Source organism: Lepidochelys olivacea (assembly GCF_965140295.1).
Source record: "Lepidochelys olivacea isolate rLepOli2 genome assembly, chromosome: 2".
NCBI lineage: Eukaryota > Metazoa > Chordata > Testudines > Cheloniidae > Lepidochelys > Lepidochelys olivacea.
The window spans coordinates 200,006,828-200,032,726 of NC_140412.1; the positions used below are offsets into that span (position 1 = coordinate 200,006,828).

Below are 25,899 nucleotides of genomic sequence, written 5' to 3' on the forward strand. Positions count from 1 at the left end.
ATCAGGCAAAAAAAACAAAAACAAAAAACAAAAAAAACCCTCAATATTTTAATTATTAAAAAAGGAATTTTCACAACCTTTGCCTACTCTAACTATTACCAGATTACAAGTCTCTGAAGTGTATCTGGCACATTGCCTGGCATGTTTATTGCTATTTATAAATTAGGCACTTGTGTAAGAATGCAAATTTTATGCATCTTTGACTAAATGAGCCTGTTAAGAGATGACCAGATATCCTTTTTATGGGACTGCTAAATAATTATATTACAAAGATAGATTATGAATGTAACAGTAAAGAAGAAAATTGTTACAAATAATATTAAATATATTTTGTCAAAACTTTTCAACCCAAAATATAGAAAAATAATGTTACCAATGCTATGCCTGCCAAGAATAATTCCCGAGATTTATGTACAAGAGTAATAAAAAATATAAATCTACAGTACCTCTATTAATCCTGGTAATATGGTACTAGCAATTATTTTTGTATTTTACATCCATAAGTTAAAATATGCTCCCAATGTCTACTGTAGTGGTCATTAAAGTTTCCCCTGCCTCAATCAGCATAACTAATGATGCCATATAATGACAGAATACAGTCTCTAATGAAAAGCTGAAGAAAGTCTCCTTGCAGCAATACTGTTCATGATTTAGTATTCTGAACTTGTTCAGTCCAACATATTTTATTCTGTGGACATTATCACCTCTCAGAAAATTACATTTCAATGAACTTGTCAAGAAAAAAGTAATGAAATAACCAGGCAACGTAAATCAATTACAGTCGTTTGTTGTGTGTTATTCTTTTAGGGCCTAACCCTGGAAATGATACTAGCTGTAGTACTTACTACGATGGTGAGTCCCACTGGGTTTAATGGGACTACAGCTGGCAACAAACACTACTACTGTACTAGAGGTAGAGGTGAAATCCTGACAATGTTCAAGTAAATGGGAGTTTTGCCATTGATGTCAATAGAGACAAGATTTCACCCTAAGCATTCTGTAGATTGGGCCCTTGGTTTTCTGTGTTTATTTGCTAGAACGTCGTTACATTTAAAATAGAGATGCCCTGTGACAATCACATTTTCGTGAACAAATTCACTGCTCAGACTTTCAGGGTGATAGCCTATCATTTTTCTATATGTACAAATACTGTTGCCATCAATGAAAGTCCAGTGTAAATATCAAGGGTGGAATATGATGTAATGAATGCACATATTCCAACAATCTGTTCCCCATGCGATAATGAAAAGCCAGTGCCACATCCCATGGTAGCAAATGATTAGTAACTTGAATTGGTCAGAAGAACAAGATGCAGTTCCCTATCTTGTTTCATCAGCAGAGGTCAGTACACAAATTATTTAAGGAACAGTATCTAGATTTTCAAAGGTATTTAGGCATCTAGAGACTCCAGTGCCTAATGAGATTTTCAAAGGTGCCTAAGCAGGTTAGGGACTTAACTCATACTGAAATAAATTAAATGGGAACAAGCCACTTACCTGCAGAGACATTTTTACAAATCATCCTAGGCGCGTACCTGTACCTTTAAGCACCTAAATCTCTTTCAAAATCTGACCCAGTCTCCCTCCCTCACCCAAATCCATCTTTTTTCACAGACAAAGCAAGCACATTAAGTCCCATTTTCAGAAGCACCTATGTGACTTAGAGCCTACATCCCACTGAAAGTTAGAGGAACTTAACTCCTAAGTCACCTAGGCTCTCTTTAAAAAATTTCCCACGGTCTCTAACACTGCCAGTCTCAGAACCAATATCTTCGGATAAAATTTAATGAAAAAAGTTTTACCGCTTTTTACTACTATGAGCACTGCAGAGTCAACAATCAGATAGAGTGAGCAGCAGTCTATTTTCTTCTTGTGTTTAACAGACTAGTTCGAAGACCACAGCTTATGCGTTAGCAAGTGAGACCAGCTATTATTGGTGTTATGTCTACTAACATGATCAGCAATGAAATAAATTAATAATATTGCCATATGAATTTTCATCCAAAGGCTTCAGATTTAACCCTTAGATGATCAGGGCAATTTAAATATCTCACAGCTACAGCTTCCGACTGTCTGAAGTTTCAGTAACTTACAATACTGCATTACTTACAATACAATACTACATTTGGTTTACATTTAGTTTACAGTTTTATGGTTATCTTCATAAATACAGAAGCTAGAAAGATTTATAAAAAATAAATAAAGCTTAAAGTCTGAAGCACCATTCTATGGGAAAATGTGGGATTCCACAGCAAATTCTACAGCTGCAGAATCAGAAAATACACAGGGCTCCGGAAAAGGCAGATATAATTGACTAGATGCATAACAGTGGGACAGACAAGATTCAATCTCAAAATAATGTAAGTATTTCCTTATTTAGCTCTTGCCCAGGCAATCAGACATTTTTTGTGCATCTATCAGACTACAGACTACCTTACAAGAGAGGACTCCTTAGTCTATGCCCTTTTGAGTGAAAATCCAAAGCAGGTTAGGCTCTAGGAATTCTTTTTTCACTACCTCTTCTTAAAGGTTGAAAGACTCTTTGAACAGTCTGCATGAAATTCCCAAATAGCAGTTTAAGTCTTAAGTAATCTAATCAAAAACAAGATTATTAAACCAGATCAAAACATGAGAAACTGTTTGTATACCGTATGTAATCTTATATTTGGCATAAAATAAGATAGATAGGTGCAGTACACATTAAGGTCAAGTCTACATGGGGACACTCAAGAAACTTAAGGCAAATCAACTAAGGGTAGGTCTACACTACGGAATAAGGTCGAATTTATAGAAGTCGGTTTTTTAGAAATCGGCTTTATATATTCAAGTGTGTGCGTCCCCACAGAAAATACTCTAAGTGCATTAAGTGCATTAACTCGGTGGAGTGCTTCCACAGTACCGAGGCTAGAGTCGACTTCCGGAGCGTTGCACTGTGGGCAGCTATCCCACAGTTCCCGCAGTCTCCGCTGCCCATTGGAATTCTGGGTTGAGATCCCAATGCCTGATGGGGCTAAAACATTGCCGCGGGTGGTTCTGGGTACATATCGTCAGGCCCCGTTCCCTCCCTTCCTCCGTGAAAGCAGCAACAGACAATTGTTTCGCGCCTTTTTTCTTGAGTTACCTGTGCAGACGCCATACGACGGCAAGCATGGAGCCCGCTCAGGTAACCGTCACCCTATGTCTCCTGGGTGCTGGCAGATGTGGTATGGCATTGCTACACAATAGCAGCAACCCATTGCCTCTGGCAGCAGACGGTGCAATATGACTGGTAGCCGTCATCGTCGTGTCCGAGGTGCTCCTGGCCACGTCGGCCGGGAGAGCCTGGGCAGACATGGGCGCAAGGACTAAATTTGGAGTGACTTGACCAGGTCATTCTCTTTAGTCCTGCAGTCAGTCCTATTGAACCGTCTTACAGTGAGCAGGCAGGCGATACGGATTGCTAGCAGTCGTACTGTACCATCTTCTGCTGGGCAGGCAAGAGATGAGGATGGTTAGCAGTCGTATTGTACCATCTTCTGCCGAGCAGCCATGAGATGTGGATGGCATGCAGTCCTTCTGCACCGTCTGCTGCCAGCCAAAGATGTAAAAGATAGATGGAGTGGATCAAAACAAGAAATAGACCAGATTTGTTTTGTACTCATTTGCTTCCCCCTTCCCCTGTCTAGGGGACTCATTCTTCTAGGTCACACTGTAGTCACTCACAGAGAAGGTGCAGCGAGGTAAATCTAGCCATGTATCAATCAGAGGCCAGGCTAACCTCCTTGTTCCAATAAGAAAAATAACTTAGGTGCACCATTTCTTATTGGAACCCTCCGTGAAGTCCTGCCTGAAATACTCCTTGATGTAAAGCCACCCCCTTTGTTGATTTTAGTTCCCTGAAGCCAACCCTGTAAGCCATGTTGCCAGTGGCCCCTCCCTCAGTCAGAGCAACGGCAGACAATCGTTCCGCGCCTTTTTTCTGTGCGGACGCCATACCAAGGCAAGCATGGAGGCTGCTCGGCTCACTTTGGCGATTAGGAGCACATTAAACACCACACGCATCATCCAGCAGTATATGCAGCACGGGAACCTGGCAAAGCGATACCGGGCGAGGAGGCGACGTCAGCGCGGTCACGTGAGTGATCAGGACATGGACACAGATTTCTCTGAAAGCATGGACCCTGACAATGCATGCATCATGGTGCTAATGGGGCAGGTTCATGCTGTGGAATGCCAATTCTGGGCTCGGGAAACAAGCACAGACTGGTGGGACCACATAGCATTGCAGGTCTGGGACGATTCCCAGTGGCTGCGAAACTTTCGCATGCGTAAGGGCACTTTCATGGAACTTTGTGATTTGCTTTCCCCTGCCCTGAAGTGCATGAATACCAGGATGAGAGCAGCCCTCACAGTTGAGAAGCGAGTGGCGATAGCCCTGTGGAAGCTTGCAACGCCAGACAGCTACCGGTCAGTTGGGAATCAATTTGGAGTGGGCAAATCTACTGTTGGGGCTGCTGTGATGCAAGTAGCCCACGCAATCAAAGATCTGCTGATATGAAGGGTAGTGACCCTGGGAAATGTGCAGGTCATAGTGGATGGCTTTGCTGCAATGGGATTCCCTAACTGTGGTGGGGCCATAGACGGAACCCATATCCCTATCTTGGCACCGGAGCACCAAGCTGGTGAGTACATAAACCGCAAGGGGTACTTTTCAATAGTGCTGCAAGCACTGGTGGATCACAAAGGACGTTTCACCAACATCAACGTGGGATGGCCGGGAAAGGTACATGACGCTCGCATCTTCAGGAACTCTGGTCTGTTTCAAAAGCTGCAGGAAGGGACTTTATTCCCAGACCAGAAAATAACTGTTGGGGATGTTGAAATGCCTATATGTATCCTTGGGGACCCAGCCTACCCCTTAATGCCATGGCTCATGAAGCCGTACATAGGCAGCCTGGACAGTAGTCAGGAGCTGTTCAACTACAGGCTGAGCAAGTGCAGAATGGTGGTAGAATGTACATTTGGACGTTTAAAGGCGCGCTGGCGCAGTTTACTGACTCACTTAGACATCAGCGAAACCAATATTCCCACTGTTATTACTGCTTGCTGTGTGCTCCACAATATCTGTGAGAGTAAGGGGGAGATGTTTATGGCGGGGTGGGAGGTTGAGGCAAATCGCCTGGCTGCTGGTTACGCGCAGCCAGACACCAGGGCGGTTAGAAGAGCACAGGAGGGTGCGGTACGCATCAGAGAAGCTTTGAAAACCAGTTTCATGACTGGCCAGGCTACGGTGTGAAAGTTCTGTTTGTTTCTCCTTGATGAAACCACCCGCCCCTTGGTTCACTCTACTTCCCTGTAAGCTAACCACCCTCCCCTCCTCCCTTCGATCACCGCTTGCAGAGGCAATAAAGTCATTGTTGCTTCACATTCATGCATTCTTTATTCATTCATGACACAAATAGGGGGATGACTACCAAGGTAGCCCAGGAGGGGTGGTGGAGGAGGGAAGGAAAATGCCACACAGCACTTTAAAAGTTTACAACTTTAAAATTTACTGAATGCCAGCCTTCTTTTTTTTGGGCAATCCTCTGTGGCGGAGTGGCTGGTAGGCCGGTGGCCCACCCACCGCATTCTTGGGCGTCTGGGTGTGGAGGCTATGGAACTTGGGGAGGAGGACGGTTGGTTACACAGGGGCTGTAGTGGAAGTCTGTGCTCCAGCTCCCTTTGCTGCAGCTCAACCATACACTGGAGCATACTCAGCATTGAATCCTGCCTCCTCTCATCATGCTGCTGCCACATTTGAGCTTCAGCCCTGTCTTCAGCCCGCCACTTACTCTTTTCAGCCCGCCACTTACTCTCTTCAGCCCGCCACCTCTCCTCTCGGTCATTTTGTGCTTTCCTGCACTCTGACACTATTTGCCTCCATGCATTTGACTGTGATCTGTCAGTGCGGGAGGAAAGCATGAGCTCGGAGAACATTTCATCTCGAGTGCATTTTTTTTTCTTTCTAATCTTCACTAGCCTCTGGGAAGGAGAAGATCCTGTGATCTTTGAAACACATACAGCTGGTGGAGAAAAAAAAAGGGACAGCGGTATTTAAAAAGACACATTTTTATAAAACAGTGGCTACACTCTTTCAGGGTAAACCTTGCTGTTAACATTACATACATAGCACATGTGCTTTCGTTACAAGGTCGCATTTTGCCTCTCCCCACCCCGTGGCTACCCCCTCAACCCTTCCCCCTCCCCGTGGCTAACAGCGGGGAACATTTCTGTTTAGCCACAGGCAAACAGCCCAGCAGGAATGGGCTCCTCTGAGTGTCCCCTGAAGAAAAGCACTCTATTTCAACCAGGTGACCATGAATAATATCTCACTCTCCTGAGGATAACACAGAGAGATAAAGAACGGATGTTGTTTGAACGCCAGCAAACATACACTGCAATGCTTTGTTGTACAATGATTCCCGAGTACGTGTTACTGGCCTGGAGTGGTCAAGTGTCCTACCATGAAGGACGCAATAAGGCTGCCCTCCACAGAAACCTTTTGCAAAGGCTTTGGGAGTACACCCATGAGAGCCGCGAATGCCAGGGCAAAGTAATCCCTTCACATGCTTGCTTTTAAAGGGATAGTATAGTATTTTAAAAGGTACACTCACCGGAGGTCCCTTCTCTGCCTGCCGGGTCCAGGAAGCAGCGTTGGGTGGGTTCAGGGGGTACTGGCTCCAGGTCCAGGGTGAGAAACAGTTTCTGGCTGTCGGGAAAACCGGTTTCTCTGCTTGCTTGCTGTGAGCTATCTACAACCTCATCATCATCATCTTCCTCGTCCCCAAAACCTGCTTCCGTGTTGCCTCCATCTCCATTGAAGGAGTCAAACAACACGGCTGGGGTAGTGGTGGCTGAACCCCCTAAAATGGCATGCAGCTCATCATAGAAGCAGCATGCTTGGGGCTCTGACCTGGAGCAGCCGTTCGCCTCTCTGGTTTTCTGGTAGACTTGCCTCAGCTCCTTAAGTTTCATGTGGCACTGCTTCGGGTTCCTGTTATGGCCTCTGTCCTTCATGCCCTGGGAGATTTTGACAAAGGTTTTGGCATTTCGAAAACTGGAACAGAGTTCTGATTGCACGGATTCCTCTCCCCAAACAGCGATCAGATCCCGTACCTCCCGTTCGGTCCATGCTGGAGCTCTTTTGCGATTCTGGGACTCCATCATGGTCACCTCTGCTGATGAGCTCTGCATGGTCACCTGCAGCTTGCCACGCTGGCCAAACAGGAAATGAGATTCAAAAGTTCGCAGTTCTTTTCCTGTCTACCTGGCCAGTGCACTTGAGTTGAGAGTGCTGTCCAGAGCGGTCACAATGGAGCACTCTGGGATAGCTCCAGGAGGCCAATACCGTCGAATTGTTGTCCACAGTACCCCAAATTTGACCCGGCAAGGCCGATTTAAGTGCTAATCCACTTGTCAGGGGTGGAGTAAGGAAATCAATTTTAAGAGCCCTTTAAGTCGAAAGAAAGGGCTTCATCATGTGGACGGGTGCAGGTTTACATCGATTTAACGCTGCTAAATTCGACCTAAAGTCCTAGTGTAGACCAGGGCTAAAGGTGTGACATCAATGCATATAAATTAAAGTGAGTTAAAACCCTATGTGAATGCTCTCATTCTGTGCAACTGTGCAGCAGAATTCTGGATACAGTCTCTGTGGATGGCACATTGTTGCATCCGTTTGTAGTACGAAATTGACCACAAAAGGATGTTCATAGATTTAAAGGCCAAAAAAGGTTCTGAATCTGATCATCTAGAATCCTTGAAGGAGGCTTAAATTACAGAGAATTAAGGCCATATTACTCCTAAGCATCTACATGAGGGTTTAACAAACCTGAATTTCTAAGCATTGACTTCACACTTTCAGTAGATTCATGTTAACTTTCCTGAATATCCGTAGGTAGACAGGCCCTAAATTATAGTTACAGTGAATTTTTAAAAAACGGAAACTACAGAATACTTTCACCTAATCTCCCAGCTGATCCAGTGTGTCAAAGCTACATTCCACCTTGCTCTGCCACTCACGTGCCTTTGACTTCATTGCCTTAATTCTCATACCAGCCCCCCCCACCACAAAGTGTGTTCCCGCAGAATCTGTCCCCGGATTCATTCAGGATTATATTCAATATGGCTAAGCAGGTTCAGTTTCTGTTTTCTTGTTCCTGCATCTTATAACCCTTGAAGGTAGGTCCAAAGAATGGAGTACTTTCAGTTCACATTTACAATCCCCCATCCTCTGCTGCCCCCACCAATGGTGTTAACCTTACAGACAGCTCAGGTCTCCTTTGCTTATAATATTTGAAGAGATGGGGATCACAATTCTTAGACTTCTCATTTGACATTATGTTTTATATTAAATGTGACAGAGCAAAAAACAATCTGCCACACTCACTCTGTTAATCGAACGCACAAGCAAACATAGGTCAACAGTTTCAATGTGCACATGCAACATGGGGGGGGCGGCAAATCCCTGTGAATTAGAATTCCATGGACAGTTAATTTTCCTCGGCTGAATCTTGCGTGCTATATTACACATTTTAGCAATTTTTGGTGGTGCAATTTACAGCTCATCAGTTAAGAAAAATGTTTTAACAAAACTGGCAAGTTACATTTTAAAATACATTTTTACAGAAATCAGAACTGGAAAAGATTTATGAGGTCAACTGGCCTATTTTGTTGCCAGACTTTCCTGACAATCTACTGTATCCTACAGCAGTTAGTGCGGTTTTCAGTGACTCAATAAATGAGGCTTCTCCCAGTTCCCTTGTGTGACAAAGTGCAATAGATTAAGCCATTAAGAAACTTTCCTTCATATTCAGCTTAAATTTTCTTTAGTATAATTTTTTCATATTATACTAATTATGCCTCATTGAAATACACTAACAATTCCTCTCCCTTTTTGGTATTTACATCATTCAGATGTAGATAAACAATTAGTCGTCATTAGCCAATATTTAGGAGTTGTTGTTTTTTTTTTATAAATCTTTCCTCGTAAGTCAATTCCTTCAGCCCCATTAATCAAGGTTTAGTTTACTTATTTTCAGTGTATAACAGCATCCTGGTGTCAGATGCTTTATCTTATCCCAGATGCTTTTCAGTAAGAAGAAAATGATCCAATACTACTCACTTCAATGTTTTTCTATTTGAAAAAAAAATACACTAACTGGGGGAGGAGGGGTTCCATTTGCCCTTAGTTTGACTTCACTACAGTCCACATTAACAGGAACAGCAGCTAAACCTTCTTTGAAACTTTATTCACCATAGCTAGAAAAAAAGAGCCGGTGAAATTCCTTTAAAACATGCTTTAATCTAGCTGGAATGCCATAAATTGCTTCCAGATGTGCTCCATACAAAAGTCAATCATAGCTATTTATACTGACGCTCTGCAGTCCAAACAATCTGAATCCAAATGCCATGTCTCCGCTACAATAAAGCTATAAATGTCAGTTTTGTTGAATTTGGAGAGGTGTTGAAGAGTTCATGCTAGTTTGCTTTTGAGCTATTTGTAAGCCAGCAATTTTAAAAAAAGGAACTTTTTTTTAATAGACCCGGTACTTGTTGAGCAATTCTTAAAGCACACCTGACACCTTCCAATTATGACCTTGAAAGTGCCACAGGTTACAAGTTGAAATTCATTTCACAAGTTAGAAAAATGTAGCACTTAGGCAGGGAGCCAAGAAAAACTGAAGCACTTGGCAGGACTCCCATGCCCTCTCTTAGACCGAACACACACATAGTACACCTGGGACTAAATGAACTACAGTACAATGAAGCGACACAATCTCACTGTAATACTACTTCTATTCAAGAAGCTTCCAAAGTATGGGAAAAAGCATCTCCTCTCGCTACAAAGAAAAGGCAGTGAGGAAATAGCCAGTACGTCCCTCGGCCCGCGCCGCTTCCAGCGGCTCCCATTGGCCTGGAGCAGCGAACTGCAGCCACTGGGAGCCGTGATCGGCCGAACCTGCAGATGCAGCAGGTAAACAAACCGGCCGGGCCCGCCAGGAGCTCTCCCTGCACAAGCAGTGGAACAAGTTTGAGAACCACTGCCCTAATCAATTGTTTTCCATGCAAAATAGTCAGTGTTCCTCACCTGGAAAAATTATATAACCAACATTCAGATGAAACGATGACCTACGATATTATTTCACACTATTTCAGAAAAGTACATAATTTATGTATATTTTGCACAGAATTTTCTGGTTGGTTTCCTAGGCTTCATTATGAAACATTTTTTCTAGAAATCTGAATCTATAGTTTGATCTCTGTAGAAATGTTTTAATTTTGGGATTTTATCTGTATAGGGAGGTGGGGAATTTTCTCACCTTTTGCTTCTAGTTTGAAGAGTTTAAAATGTTTAGGAAAGACATGATAAGTAATGACCCTGCAAGTACTGTTATTCTGCAACTTCCTTGTCCTTTATTTTCCTTTCCTCTGCTTTTTCATCCCCTCCTCCAGTTTTCCCTTTTCTGCCACTATTTTTTGCCCTTCCCAAGGGCAGAACAATTCCTTACAAGGCCTTTGCTTCCTTCTAGGTGGAGCCTTAACACTAAGGTCTTGTCTACACTACACAATTAAGTCAACCTGTGTTAGGTCGACATACATCCCCTGCACTAATTACTGCGATTTTTCATGTCCATACAATGCCAATGGTGCACACCCTCACCAAGAAGTGCTTGTACCAATTTAAGTGGGATAGTGTGGGGGGCTGCGAGCTCGGCATAGAGCTCCCAGCGGGGTGCCCGGCTGCCCAGTGCCGAGAGCCTAGCCTGTTGGCTCAGCATGAAGCTGTCAGCTGTATTATCCAAACAGTGCTTAATCCTTTCTTATAAATAAGCATCTCACACTTACAGCCCTCGTGGTTTACACTGTCAATTATACATGTATTAATGATTCCCAATAATACAAATTGATATGATCAACTATAACATACCTGAATCAGTGATTGCCCACTCTGGTCTCAATGATACACACAACAAAGGAATCTTGGACCCTTCCATTCAAACTACTTTCTTCTTTCTTTGCTTTTATTTTTAAAAAACTGGTAAAAAGAAAAAAGAAAAATATGTTTGAGTAATGTTATGTTTTAGATACAAATCCAGAAGAGACCATGGAAACTCATAATTAGACTCTCAGACATTAAGGGACCATCATGATCACTTAGTCTGACCTCCTACACATTGCAGGCCACAGAACCTTACCCACCCACTCCTGTGATAGACCCACAACCTTTGGCTGAATTACTGAAGAACTCAAATCATGACTTAAAGACTTCAAGTTACAGAGAATCCACCATTTACACCAGTTTAAACCTACAAGTGACCCATGTCCAGTGCTGCAGAGGAAGGCAAAAAAAAAAAACAACAACAAACTACAGGGTGTCTGCCAATCTGACCCAGGGGGAAATTCCTTCCAAAACTCAAACATGATGATCAGTTAGACCCTGAACACGTGGGCAAGACCCACCAGCCAGACACCTGGGAAAGACTCATCTGTAGTAACTCAGAGCCCTCCCCATCTAGCATCCCATCACCAGTCATTGGAGATATTTGCTGCTAGCAGTCGCAGATCAGCTACATGCCATTGTAAGCACTCTCATCATGCCATCCCCTCCGCAAATTTATCAAGCTCAGTCTTGAAGCCAGTTAGGTTTTTTGCCCCCACTGCTCCCCTTGGAAGGCTGTTCCAGGACTTTACTCTTCTGATGGTTAGAAATCTTCATCTAATTTCAAGCCTAAACATGTTGATGGTCAGTTTATATCCATTTGTTTTTGTGTCAGCATTGGGGCTTAATTTAAATAACTCTTCTCCCTCCCTCGTATTTAGTCCTCTGATGTATTTATAGAGAGTAATCATATCTCCCCTCAGTTTATTTTTTGGTTAAGCTGAACAAGCCGAGCTCTTTGACTCTATTTTATAAGGTAGGTTTTCCATTACTCTGATCATCTAGTAGCTCTTCTCTGCACCTGTTAAGGATTACATTCCCACTCTACCTTGCTTTATTCAGTGTTTATATCAGACAATGGGATTTTTCTAGGGTGCATCACACTGCGCCAATACAGCAATAATTAAATCTTCCAGTGAAAGCTAAGGGAGCTGCCTAAGGCAATGCAGAGAAGCAAGTGCCACACTATAGTAGTTCCAGTATATATTTCTGACCCGGTCTCCTTTTACATTTCCCTTGCCCTTTCCACTTTGCCAATGATGTCAACCTTGGTACTCCTTTTAATCTCTTTCTCTCAGACATCTCCACGTTTACTACACAATGCTTTTTATTTTTGGACTGCCAATACTATTTGTCAAGTCCTTCCCTCACTCCAATCACTCTGCAGCACTGTACAAAAAAAAAGTGAGTATTTCATACACACCACATTTTACCCTCTAAGATGTGTGACCTGAGTAACGGCCTTATCCTTTATCGACAACCTATGTTCCTCCTCAATGTTCTTTCTTTTCTCAGTGGGTTATAACCTTACTTGTTTGTCAATCCTACCACTTCAACTGTAAACTCTTTGAATCAGGAACTTATCATTTACACACTTTCTGTGAAGCACGTAGCACACTTGTGGACACTATAAAACGTTGTAATTTGGACAATGATGATAATCACCACTGGCCAGCATTAGACACTAGGGGTCTATTCGGCCTTCTGTTGTGAATCTCCTAAAGCATGAAAGGGACAACGAGAAATTAAACTAAACTATTAATCCATCCCATTCCAGCATCCAACAAAAAGCACCATATCTCTAGATATGCATAGCTTCTGCACTTGAAGTGGCTGGTCCGCAAAAAAGAGGGAAAATGATAGCAAAAATAAGTGGATTTTGCAAACTACATAAATTCTTCATAGGCTACTGTTTCAAACAGGCAGTTCTGCAGCCACTAGTACAATCAAAATTTCTGTCAGAACCTTGTAATTCTTTGTTTTGTTTCTTTAGATTTTTCATTGCTTATTTGAAATGGAGACCTTTACATTTAAAAAAAAAAACAAGCCATATGTCTACAACATTTACAATGATATTAAAGTAACAAATGAAGATCCTGAGCCTCAGATGTATAACCAGTAGAGAATTGGCTGGATGAATCAGTTTTTGCACGTTTTCTGTTAAATCAGAGATCCAAATGCAAAATGTAGCATTCAGTAGTGAGTGTGTAACACCCCCTGGAGGAGCATATCCATAAACCATTCAATGGATCACACTCAGCCATACAATATGATATATATTCCCACACACAAAAAAAAACTTCACTAAGGTTAAATTAAGGTTGCAAGATCCATACATCATATTTATCATATTTCTGCATTTTCTTTCATAGACTTCATTAGAACAACATGTCACTGTTTTTCGGTTATCACAAACAGATCCATCTTTCCAAATAGCCCCTGGGCCTGAACTGAGCTCCAAGACTCAGTGACATGCAGCATGGTCATGTGTGATTTACCAGGGCCCTCAGGCCTTACTTAGAGACTGCACTCAACACAACTGATGTTCCATTTTGGCAAAGCTATGCTGACCTTTCCTTAAAATGTCCTCAATTATACCCTCTCTAGAATTTCAAGCTACTCCTTATTAATTCCTGAGCTTGCTAGGAACAAAGTCTCTCTCACTATCATTTTTATCTATCCTAGGTATTCTGACTGGTAAAGTAACACTTCAGGCCAGTTCTTCAGCGGATATCAGCAGAACTCCAGTGAAGCCTACAGAGCTGTGCTGATTTACTGCAGCTGAGGATCCAGCCTTTTATGGTGCACCTTAGTGTCCATGATCTATAGGATTATGTGCTCAATACTCTTATAGATCAGTATACCTAAAAACAAACTGAGTATTTCTAAAGACCAACCCAGTAAAAGAAAAAAACAACAGTAACAAATACAGTGCTCTCTGCATTCACTGAATGTCACACTCATGTCCTGTAAATTTGTTGGAAAAGACTAGCTGCAGTGCTGTTGATGTAAGTCCCCACCTTCTGTTTCTGCAGTTTATTGTCACTAACACTAATAGTAGCTGCAAGGCTCATAGGATCACATCCTTTAGCCAAGATGAGGGTTGTGCAATGCCTGATTACAAAAGAAATTGCACAATTCTTCTCAGCACTGGAGAAGCGGAATCTACAGAACTGTCCAGGGGATCAATAACCTGTAAGAAGTCCACAGGGCTAAATCATTTTAATTGTACAGCAGTTTTTGAGAGAGGCTACAGTTGGGCCAGAAGAAGTGCTAGGGCATAGCACATGTAGATTCATTTGCCAGCAGCCCCCTCAGCTGCCACGCCACAGCAATATCAGTCACTGAGCAAAGGGCAGAGTTCAGCCCCCTTTTCTCCTGACTTGTGTGTAACCTTCTGGCAAAAAGCCCATTTACTGATTTTGCACCAGGGAGAGGATGTAGCTAACAGACAGGAAAATATGAAATAATTCACAAGTGATAGTCACTTGATACCTATTTGCTGTACACCTTCAACCACAGAAGCTGTTTGGCTGTTCCCTCTAATAGTTTTCTGAAGTTATTGCTTTTATGAAAAAAAAATGCCATAATTATTTTGGACTAATTGGCTATTGAGTCCTTATCATGGGTGTTTTAACAGAGAGCCTCACAACTGCAACTTATTTCAGCCAATCAAATTATTCTTTTAGAAAATGCCTGTTACTCAAATTTCCGTATCTATCACAATTTCCCAAGTCTGTCTGAATTAAGACTCTCCTGAGAAAGGCTCTACCAATTCCCTACTAGTTTGTATATGATGGTAACCTTCAAAAGCAAGTGACCTGTCTGTAAAAAGAAAATGAGTACTTGTGGCACCTTAGAGACTAACAAATTTATTTGAGCGTAAGCTTTCGTGAGCTACAACTCACTGCATCGGATGCATGTAGTGGAAAATACAGTGGGGAGATTAATATACACAGAGAACATGAAACAGTGGGTGTTACCGTACACACTGTAACAAGAGTGATCAGGTAAGGTGAGCTATTATCAGCAGGAGAGCGGGATGGGGTGGGGGGAAACTTTTGTATTGACAATCAAGGTGGGCCATTTCCAGCAGTTGACAAGAACGTGTGAGAAACAGTGTGGGGGGAGGGGGAATAAGCATGGGGAAATAGTTCCCCATGTTTATTCCCCCCCGCACTGTTTCTTGGAAATGGCCCACCTTGATTGTCAATACAAAAGTTTCCCCCCACCCCATCCCGCTCTCCTGCTGATAATAGCTCACCTTACCTGATCACTCTTGTTACAGTGTGTACGGTAACACCCACTGTTTCATGTTCTCTGTGTATATTAATCTCCCCACTGTATTTTCCACTACATGCATCCGATGCAGTGAGTTGTAGCTCACAAAAGCTTACGCTCAAATAAATTTTTTTAGTCTCTAAGGTGCCACAAGTACTCCTTTTCTTTTTGTGGATACAGACTAACACGGCTGCTACTCTGAAACCTGACCTTTCTGTGTGCACTAAGGTTATGGGGTTGGTTTGTTTTTTGATTGCGTCAACTAGTTATCCACTCATCTCCAAACAAACATTTCAAATAAGTGCCCTAGTGACCTTGAAAAAAATGTCCCAGGGCCCCAAAAAGTCACAATCCTTTTCTTAAGGGAATGTTAATACGTTTTAGTGACTGGTTAAGACTTAAACTAGAGGCAACAGAGTAAATTTCCATGAAAACCAAGTCCATTGTGTGTTCAAGAAATGGAAACAAATAGAGATGAATTAGTCCAGACTCCCACCTAATACTGCATGTACAATTTAGCTTCAACTCTTGCACCACTAGTCCTAATGATACATGCCAGTAATAATAGTGGCTTCACCAAAAATATTTTTCACTACAGGAAAGTCCCAGCTATAATAAATCAGTTTCTGTTTGCTGAAAACCCTTGCTTCATAAACCCTATTTGAACAAAAATACCAGCATTGGGACATCATCTACAGTTTCTCCTACTCCTTACTTAAGCCAAACTCCAAGTGGACTGGGTCAAGCTTAGAGTAACAGCAATGTCATGTTGATCCATTATTCTGGGCCCATGCTAAAGAAAAAGGAATACAGAGAATATGCTCAAGTGGCTATCAATTATTCAATTAAAGTAATTATGCCTTCAAGTGTCAGTAAAGTGAAAAGCAAGCTTGAAGATAAGCCATACAAGGAATGTTAATGTTAAGGTCAATAAGACAGGAGCGCACACATTACTCATTTTATACTTTATCTAGTCCTCAGATGTAGCTCTTGGTGCTTCCGATGTCAGACTTTCATTAAATGATATACAGCCAATGGAGAGGACTGAGCCAGAACACCAGGACAAACCCAACTGCACAGGCTAAACAGCATTTACCAATATAGGACAGTGTGTACGTTATATGAATTACACAAATAGTCAATTTTTGAGGCATATAAGCCAAAGAAAGAAAACCACCAAAAAAATTAAAAGGAGTTTGGCGAGCAATTCTAAATAATGGTTGATGTGTGGATAAGCCAATCCCACAGACCAGTCTTCACCAATTATATAGCGCTCTCTCTTCATCCCATACTTTATTTATCATATCTCTATGTCAATGTTTTTTTAAATCTCTCTCTCCCTCTTAAGATAGCTATCCTAATTCTTTTCTTACGATATCTTTCTGCTGAACTTCCATTAGCCTGAAAAAATATTAGACTGGATTCAATATTTTCAATGCATTTTCTTTTAAACCAGCTAATAGAAATCCTATCAGACTACAGTGCTGGTACAGAATCTCTCACTCAGTGCAGTCGAAGGAAACACTGCAGCACCATTCTCAAATGAGGTACACTAAAACGTGCATGAGAATTTAGGGGTTGAAATGAGAACACAGTTTCCTATGAGACTGTTCACTGTTCAAGTCATTTAACTTTAAAACTAGCTCAATATCAGAACAAGACACTATTTATTCCCTTTTGATGTTTAAAATGAGGATCACTTTTAAAATCAATCATAAGTTCAAAACTCTTTAAATTCTGAAACAGTTTCAGTATTTAAACGGGTTTTTATACCAACAGCTCCTAGGCTGCAGGAGCAGAACTGCTTAAAGATCTTCAAGCATGATGCTGTTTTACGATTATACACACACAAGAGGCAATTACAGGAATAAACATAAAGGAAAGTTTGTATTTTGCCTCTGATTTCTAAGAATGCAGTTTGGACAAAGGAGAGAGACAGTCAAATCCTCTCCACTACAGCATACCTGAATAAATGGGGTTGGTGAAGGAGTGCTTTTCAGAGCACAAAATCCTAATCCCATGTTACCCCACAAATGTAGGCTACATCTACGACACCGTGGTAAATCGACCTACACTACGCCACTCCAGCTACGTGAATAACGTAGCTGGAGTCAAGTTACTGCGGGGTGCAGGGGTCTACACTGCTGGGGGTCGACGGGAGAAACTCTCCCATTGATTTACCTTACACTTCTCATTGGGGGTAGAGTACAGGAGGCGACTGCAGAGTGATCTGCTGTCGATCTGGCGGGTCTTCATGAGACCCGCTAAATCGACTGCCAGAGCATCGATCCCGGCTGTAGTGTAGACATAGCCTCAGAGATGCAACAGTCTCTGAACTTACATCCCTATACAGGGCATGTGGGTGAGGGAAGCTGGCCAGTGGGATCAGTGCTGACAGAGCAACCAACTTGACCTGCCAAAAACCCACTGACTGAATCAATGATACAGTAGAACCTCAGAGTTACAAACACCTTGGGAATGGAGGTTCTGTGTAACTCTGAAATGTTCATAACTGAACAAAATGTTATAGTTCTTTCAAAAGTTTACAACTGATCATTGACTTAATACAGCTTCAAAACTTTACTATGCAGAAAAAAAATGCTGCTGTCCCTTTATTGTTTTAGTAGTTTGCATTTAACACTGTACTGTGTTTGCATTTTTTCCTGCCCCCCCTTGTCTCTGCTGCTGCTTGATTGCATACTGCCAGTTCCAAATGAGGTGTGTGGTTGACTGGTCAGTTCGTTACTCTAGTGTTCGTAACTGAGGTTCTACTATAGTACCTCACCAAGAACAGTGTCACAACTCAGAAGAGGATGCAGATCCCTTTTGTCAAGTACACAGAACCCACTCCCAATCCAGTGGATTCACACCCATTCTCCTGCCTTTCAGACCTCACATTCCAGCAGAGGTTACAGCGATGGATAGCATTTGCCCCACAAAAAGCACAAAACTGATAACAAATACTGAGCACGTCTATAGAACGTTTTATCCAAAGATCTGAGAGGGTCTTACAAAAGGTTGGTAAGTGTCAATAAGCCTATTCTACAGATGGAAAACCAAGATACAAAAAGGGCAAGCAATATGCCCACGGTCACACAGAGAGACAATGGCAGAAAGAAGAGGAGAACCCAGGTTTTCTGACTCCCCATCCAGTGCCCTATCTATGGGCCCATGCTGCTGCAGTTTGACCAAGAATTCAGATTCTGATTCATTACTGAGAATAGGTCATATTTTACTCTGGATCTTTAAGTAACATTTCCATTGACAAGGGTAGAATATGTTCAAACAGCAATAGCTTAGAGCCCAGAGTGGTGTTACAACATAGTCATGTCCATGTTAAATAGGGAAAACAAACCATTTCTTATGAGGAAAACAATCCTACTAATCACAGGAATGGACCCTTTCTGGTTTCCAGACAACTACCGTATTCACATTCAGCCTGTAAGAGCCAGCAAAACATGTTAAGGATCCTTGTTAGCAGGAGGACAGAAGATAATTGCAGGAATTATGCTCTCTCTTTGTGATAACAATGCACTTAACCACCTATGACTTTGCATGAATCCAGAATATACAATTTGGCTGTATACAGTATGCTTTTGTGCCCAATGTGATCAGTTTGCAACCCATCTGTGCCTATAGCATTCATGCTGTTCATCCACTGAAAACACCAAGCACCAGGCATCCTGAGACTGCCACTTTCCACACAGAGAGAAACTGCCATTCATAACCATTTTCCCCTTCATTAAGCAATGGATTGACCCTATTTTCAGAGTTGTAGCTGTGTTGGTCCCAGGATATGTGAGAAACAAGACAGGTAGGACCAATAAAAGATATTACTTTACCTACCTTGTCTCTCTCCTATTTTCAGGAGCAGTAGTCCACTCTTAAACAATAAATGACCTGTAGCTTTTTTTCCTCCACCCTTTTAACACACCTCTAACAAAATATCAGTTCTGGTTGACACAGTATTAACAGGCTGTCTTCCCGCATCTCATGTATGACAGACATGTCATAGAATGCTCAGTTTTGAGAAGAAAGGTATTTGATTAATCAAGTAGATGAAGCCAAAATGTAGTTATTAGATGCATTACATCTGTAGCACATCATCTGTAAAAACGTCCTGGGTAAACTAATGCTCCAGGGGAAACCTGACCTTTAAAGAGCCTTGCTAATACTACATCTAAATTAACGTCCGTGACAAGCACTTCAATTTAAAAGAGCAGCGTTCTTTCATTCTATCTACACTATCTATTCATCCATTTATTTCTGTGTAAATGTATGCATGTGTAAATAAATTTATGTCACTTCTGGCACCGAAAAAAACTCTAATAGAAGCTCCCAGAGTTTTGACTCATTCTCCTTACTACAAGATGTGGAAATTATTCATTTTGAGGGATACATATTACAGTTAGCATCTCTTGAAGGAAGGAGAAACCCAATCAGAATTATTACAAAAAATATTTTTACAGTAACTAGATCTATTTCTCCAATGCATTGGTCTTACAGAGCAAGATAAATATGCTTTAATCGGAGGGGCATGGAGCTACTGAAGAAAGCTACATAACAAGTAATTATGGATTAGAATTAAGGGCTTGGCTGTGCACTGACATGTCTGGTGGCCAAGATCAAAATCCTAAATGCAATCAGTTTTGCAGTTTCAGAACAAAACACTGCAAACAAATTCAGGACAACTCCCACCCTCTGCTTTGAAGAAACCTACTAAACCATGCTGAGAATGGAATGATCTCTTATAGGCCTAGACTGGGGCATCGAGCCACCGTTATGCACTAGGAATGATGTAGAGCCACAGCTACATTGCCTGATGCTAAGCAGGTTAAGCCCCAGCTCCAGCTACTGCCTGCTCCTTTCTAACCATATTTTTTATGAGTTTACTTCCATTATCAGCCCCAAGCGCAAAGATTCCATTCTGGCTAGCCCTTACATAGGCTGCGGAAGAGAGATGTAGAGTCTCTGTACTCCTGCTATTCACACTATGCAGCTGCCTGGGAGATGAGGCTATGATGTAGCCGATAGTGAAGTGAACCTCCCCCTCAATCCTGAAAGAAAGAGAAAAACTTATTTCACAGTTGCCTTTTCACATGATAGAGTAGGTGTAATGCCAAACAGAGTACTCTGATGGAAAAGATTACACCCTCTCTGAACTAAGGAGAGTCACATTACCCAAATCCAAGTGGACTAAAACTGAAAGATTTTTTCACATTTTGTTGATCAAGAAACTTTTATCTGAATATTTTTCATTTAGAATCTCAGGTGTGTAATAAACTGTGCTCTAATTGGTTTCTCTGCAATGAAGAGCAACCTTGTGTTTTCTGTACAGTTATACTTCCATACAGAGAGATTGTGGATAAGAAATTATCTACCTATAGATGCACAATATGATTCCTATAGCACAGTGACTGCACAAAACATTAAAACCAGTGAACAGAAACACAGGCATGACATGTTTTAACTTTGCTCTCAGCTAAACAATCTGTTCTTTCTATCATCATCCTTCAGGCCTTAGGCTACATAAACATTGTCAAACCTGGTTTCAGTATGAAGTGGGCACATTAATATTCTCATTAATATACATTTTCCATAGCTTCTCCATTAGGTAGCTTAGTTGGGATCCTATGGCAAACCCCATTAAATACTTTAGATTCACATACTGAAGTTATGGACATCATCGGCTTCAGAAAGTAAAATCAGAAAAGTTGTTAGGTTCTACAGGCCATAATCTGCAGACCCTTCTGAGGCAAAACCTCCACTGAATCCACATTTGTGTTTTGCTGAAGTGAGAACTGCAACATTCTTGGGCCTCATCTTTCAGTCGGTGAGATTTGTTTATCTCCTCACAAAGTGTAAGTAAATAGGCTTTGTTCAGGAAACTAAACACAGCTAATTCCCTTCCATAACTGCAGGAGGTATGTGTGGGGCCACTGTATCCACTTTCTACAACTGTCCCAAATGCACCCCAATGGATGACCTATTCAGAGTAGTGTGTAGGGTAATGTGGAGGCTCTCTGACCCCTGTGAGTGAGAGACCTTTTCCCCATACACATAAAGCTAGGCATATTTTTGGCTTAGTATTTGCCAACCATGGGACAAATGCAGCCCTAGTATAAGTGGATGCAGCTGCACTCATTTAATACCATGGATGAATGTGACCTAGTGCCTTTAATAGTAATCTAGGAACTCAAACCATTTTACTTTTAAAAGTTCAACAATTGTAGAGGCAAACATCACCCAAAGGGTGATTAACCAGGAATCTTCCCTTGCCAGGCCTTTTGTGTGTTACAATACAACAGTAATTTTTCATTTAAGTCATGGTGTCTAAAAGATGTTTGCTGTAGCTGGAAGGCAAAGAATGTGACTTTCTTTAGCAGAGAGATTATGATTAATTAGAAGGATTCTGTCATAAAAATATTTTCTGAAATAATTTTATTACAATTCTATATACATTAACATACTGAAGTAAATATGTATATATATATATATATATATGCACCCAGATGCTGCAACTTCTACTCACTTACTGACAACAAAAAAGAAAAATAGAAACAGAAAAGATAAAGAGAACTAGGTATTCAAAGGGCAATAAGGAATGATACCAAAGCCACATGATTTCTTAAAAGAAAAATCACTGATGAAAACAAACCTGAGTTAATTCCAGAGATATGTAATGAATGCTCCCTCCTAATCAGGCATTAGTTAGATATATTAGTGAGGTCCAATCAATCGTCAAAAAAAAAACCTTTGCAAAGTCCACTGGCTCTTCCAAGTTCACTAGACAAGCCACAGAATATATTCTATAACATCACAGATCTCATAGGCTCGTTCCTCAGCTGGTGCTCCACTGAAGAAGAAGCCATGCTGATTCACACCAGTTGAGGATCTGGCCCCAGTTTCTGCACATAGTCATGAATGTCTGGCATCTGAACACGTTCTGAAGCATCATTAGCAAATCTAGAACAGTAGTAGTCTTTCATCAGGGCTAAAAAATATTTTTTTAAACATTTTTATTTAAAATGTGTTCATGCAAATATCCCACCTATTCTGTTTAGCAGGCTAAATTTATTACATACTCCTAGGTTCTAACGCAATTTTGCTTTCAGCTTTAAAGTTCGTTTTTTAAGTTCTGCATGCTCCATTGTCAGGCTTCCAGTATAAAGCTTAACCACCATTCTTAACCGTTAAAAATTCCTTGATGAACACTTGATGTTTTCTTTTTAATGTACGGTGTGCATATGAGAATTCGAGTCTCCAAAAAGCAATGATTTGACTATTGCATTATGTCAATAGCCTAGAAGCCATGGCCCTAGAAATCCCAGTGAGAACTAACCATTTTTCAAGCCAACTTCAATCCAGTTACTAATACTATGGAGGACCTTCCAAGTCTGAGGACATGAACTGTTAACAAGTAAGCAGTTAAATTCACTGATGGGGTGGTTCGTCACAGATAATTTTGTCAAAATACTGTATACTAAATAGAATTATGGGAAAAGATGTTACACACAGGCTCATAGTTTCAAGTGCAGCTGTCTGAGACATATATAAGGACTGGAGGGTGCATTAAGATGTGCAATTCTATGAAAATGCGCAGGCAATGTAAGAAAGTATGTCTATTGAAGTTTAATGAAATTCCCAATGCACTGGGCATTTTGCAAGCTGTAAATATCCAACATTAATTAACAAGGTGCAAATTCACTAGTTTCAGACCAGTGCATGGTGTGACAAAGTTCCTCCTCTACCTTCGTGGGTCTTGCGCTTATTGGTGGATTTGCTCACCTCGGAGATTCACGGCAGCCTTCAGTTTGGCCGTTTTCATGAACCCACAGTCCAGGTCAACTTCTCCTGTGTCTGACCAGGAGTGGGGAGCTTTGGGGGAAACCCAGGCACGCCCTCTATTCCAGATTCCAGCCCAGGGTCCTATGGAATGCAGCTGGCTAGAGTGCCTCCTGGAACAGCTGTGCGACAGCTACAACTCCCTGGGCTACTTCCTCATGGCCTCCTCCCAACACCTTCTTTATCCTCACCATAGTACCTTCCTCCTGGTGTCTGATAATGCTTGTACTCCTCAGTCCTCCAACAGTATGTGTTCTCACTCTCAGCTCCTAGTGCCTCTTGCTCCCAGCTCCTCACGCACACCACAAACTGAAGTGAGCTCCTATTTCAACCCAGGTGCCCTGATTAGCCTGCCTTAATTGAGTCTAGCAGCTTCTTGATTGGCTGCAAGAGTTCTAATCAGCCTGTCTGTCTTAATTGTTTCCAGAAGGTTCCTGATTGTTCTGGAACCTTCCCTGTTACCTTACCCAGGGAAAAGGGACCTACTTAACCTGGGGCTAATATATCTGCCTTCTATCAATCTCCTGTAGCCATCTGGCCCAACCCTATCACAATGGATAATTTCTGAGTTTGTTAATATTTGAGTACACATGATAGTTTATATTATCTGCCAAAAACTATCTGCTGTATATAAAGACAAAGCCATCACCCATAGAGTGTGCCTACCCTTGAACTTGGTGAGTGATTCCCAGATCAAGGAGACACACTCACTTTAGCGGCCATCAAGCCAGAGCACTAAAAACGGAATGTAGACATGGGAGGGTCTAGCCAGCCCAACAAAGTATGTAGGACACATGGATGTATACATACGTGGAGCGACTAGACCCTCCTGCAACTTGCACTGCCACAGCTACTCTCTATTTTTAGTGCACTAGCTTGATGAAAGAGCTATCATGAGTGTGTTACACTCACACTCCCATCTCAAAGTGTAGACATAACCATAAACTGGATACATGGAGATAGCTCCTGCAAAGGGTGATAGAAAGAGGCTTTACGAGGGTGTGTGAGAAAAATTTAGTTTCAATAAATTCTTAAGGACTCCAGAATTCTTGTTCTGCAGATCTTAGATCCAATTCCTCCACAGGGACTCCACTGTGTTTGGGTGTTTCAGACTGGAGTAAGCAAGTTCAAAAAGCAGAGTTGGCAAGTCTTGGACTTGGACTTGAAAATAGATCCCCCCCCCCAAAAAAACCCTCAATCGGAGCAGTGCTCCAGGAACATTTAAATCCTGCTTCTCTCAAGCAAGAATTAACTTCAGTCTTAACCCTCCTGCCAAACTGAACTATCAGAGACTCCAGTTCAATCCAGTTGATTTAAGCTTTCTTCAATCCTTTCTACTACTTCCATAGCCATGACACTAACCCCATTCTTGTTGATGAAATATATCACAGACTAGCACATCTCCAGTTTTGCTGGTGGACACAGGCTAGTTTCTCACTTCATGTGCATCTCTGGAATTTTGCTTCTGTTAAAGCTGAATAACATATTCTGGGACATAACTAATGAAGGAATCCCAGAATATTACCATCTTTGAAAGGAGAAAACATTCTAGGCCCAGTAGAGAAACAAGTGATCTGCTGGGCATGTGGTTGTTCATAAAAGGTAAAGGGTCAGACCTACATAGGAAAGGCAAGTTGGGAAGATGCTATATCTTGGCATAGGCTGCACAAGAGGTGGACCCAAACCTTTCGGGGGGTTGCTTATAACTAATACAAAGCCCATTCTTTCCTCCAACCAATTATTGTCACCCCTCCCTTACTATTTTACCTCAGGAATCAGACAGCTTGAATCTGCTACTTGTTAGATTCCCAAGGAACAACAAGTAGTTTTCAAATTCCAAATTCACAGACTTGTTAGACAAGCTATCACACCAAGAGAATTTGGAATAATTTAGACAGTCATATTTAGCCAGCGGCACTTGATAATTCGCTGTACAAAAACAAAGGCTAGTAGATGTAAAGACTTTTCTTCTCAACAGGTCTAGACATTTAGCTTTTTGGTCAGGAGTGGATTTAGGATGATTATGTCTAGATCTCTCTGTGGCAGCCTGGATGTTCAGAGCGTTTGGCACAAGGTGGATAAAGAGAAATTCCACTCCCTTAGCTGGAATGAAATAGTGTTTTTCTCTGCCCTATTGGGAACTGGAAAGACAGTTGGTCCACTCCTTGGTTAAAAACACGAGGTGATCAAGGGCACATAAGAGACACTGCTTCCAAGAATTCTCAGACTTCAGGTGCTTGGAGTGCATGCACACCCGCAGTGGAATAGACCTAGAGACCAGCACTTGAAGAAGTTATCTTTTCTGTCTGTAAGTACTTATAATGACCAGAGATTGTCATCTTTCAACCTTCTCTTTGATAAACGGAGTAATAGGAGCTCCTTAAGCCTCACATTATGAGGCTTATTTTCCAGCCCCCTAGATCATTTTTATGGCCCGCCTTTAAATTATCTCCAGTATTTATACATCCTTCTTGAAGCATGGACATCAGAACTGGACACAATATTCTAGCAGAGGTCTTACCACTGCTGTGTGCAGAGACAAGATGACTTCCACTGATGCTTGATACTCTCTTTATACATCTAAGGATTGCATTAGCCCTTTTTGTCACAGCCCTGCACTGACAGCACATGCTAAGGTGATTATCTACAATGACCTCTAGGTCCTTCTCTGAGACACTGCTTTCAAGATAGAGTCTCCTACCCTGTAGTTATAATCTGCATTCTTTGTTTCCATACGTATGATCTTATTTGGCTATATTAAAACATATTTTGTTGGATTGTGACCATTTAACCAGTATCACAGGTTGGCAC

The 25,899-nt window shown here is 41.7% G+C and overlaps 1 protein-coding gene across 1 annotated transcript in view; it reads right to left on the reverse strand.

Annotated features, from left to right (window-relative positions):
- Window positions 1-25,899, reverse strand: part of RARB (retinoic acid receptor beta) — a 516,441-nt gene that overhangs the window by 390,495 nt on the left and 100,047 nt on the right. Inside the window, exon 3 of the mRNA XM_084618116.1 lies at window positions 10,951-11,058. The gene's annotated coding sequence lies outside the window, so the exon portion shown is untranslated. The remainder of the gene's footprint in view (window positions 1-10,950; window positions 11,059-25,899) is intronic.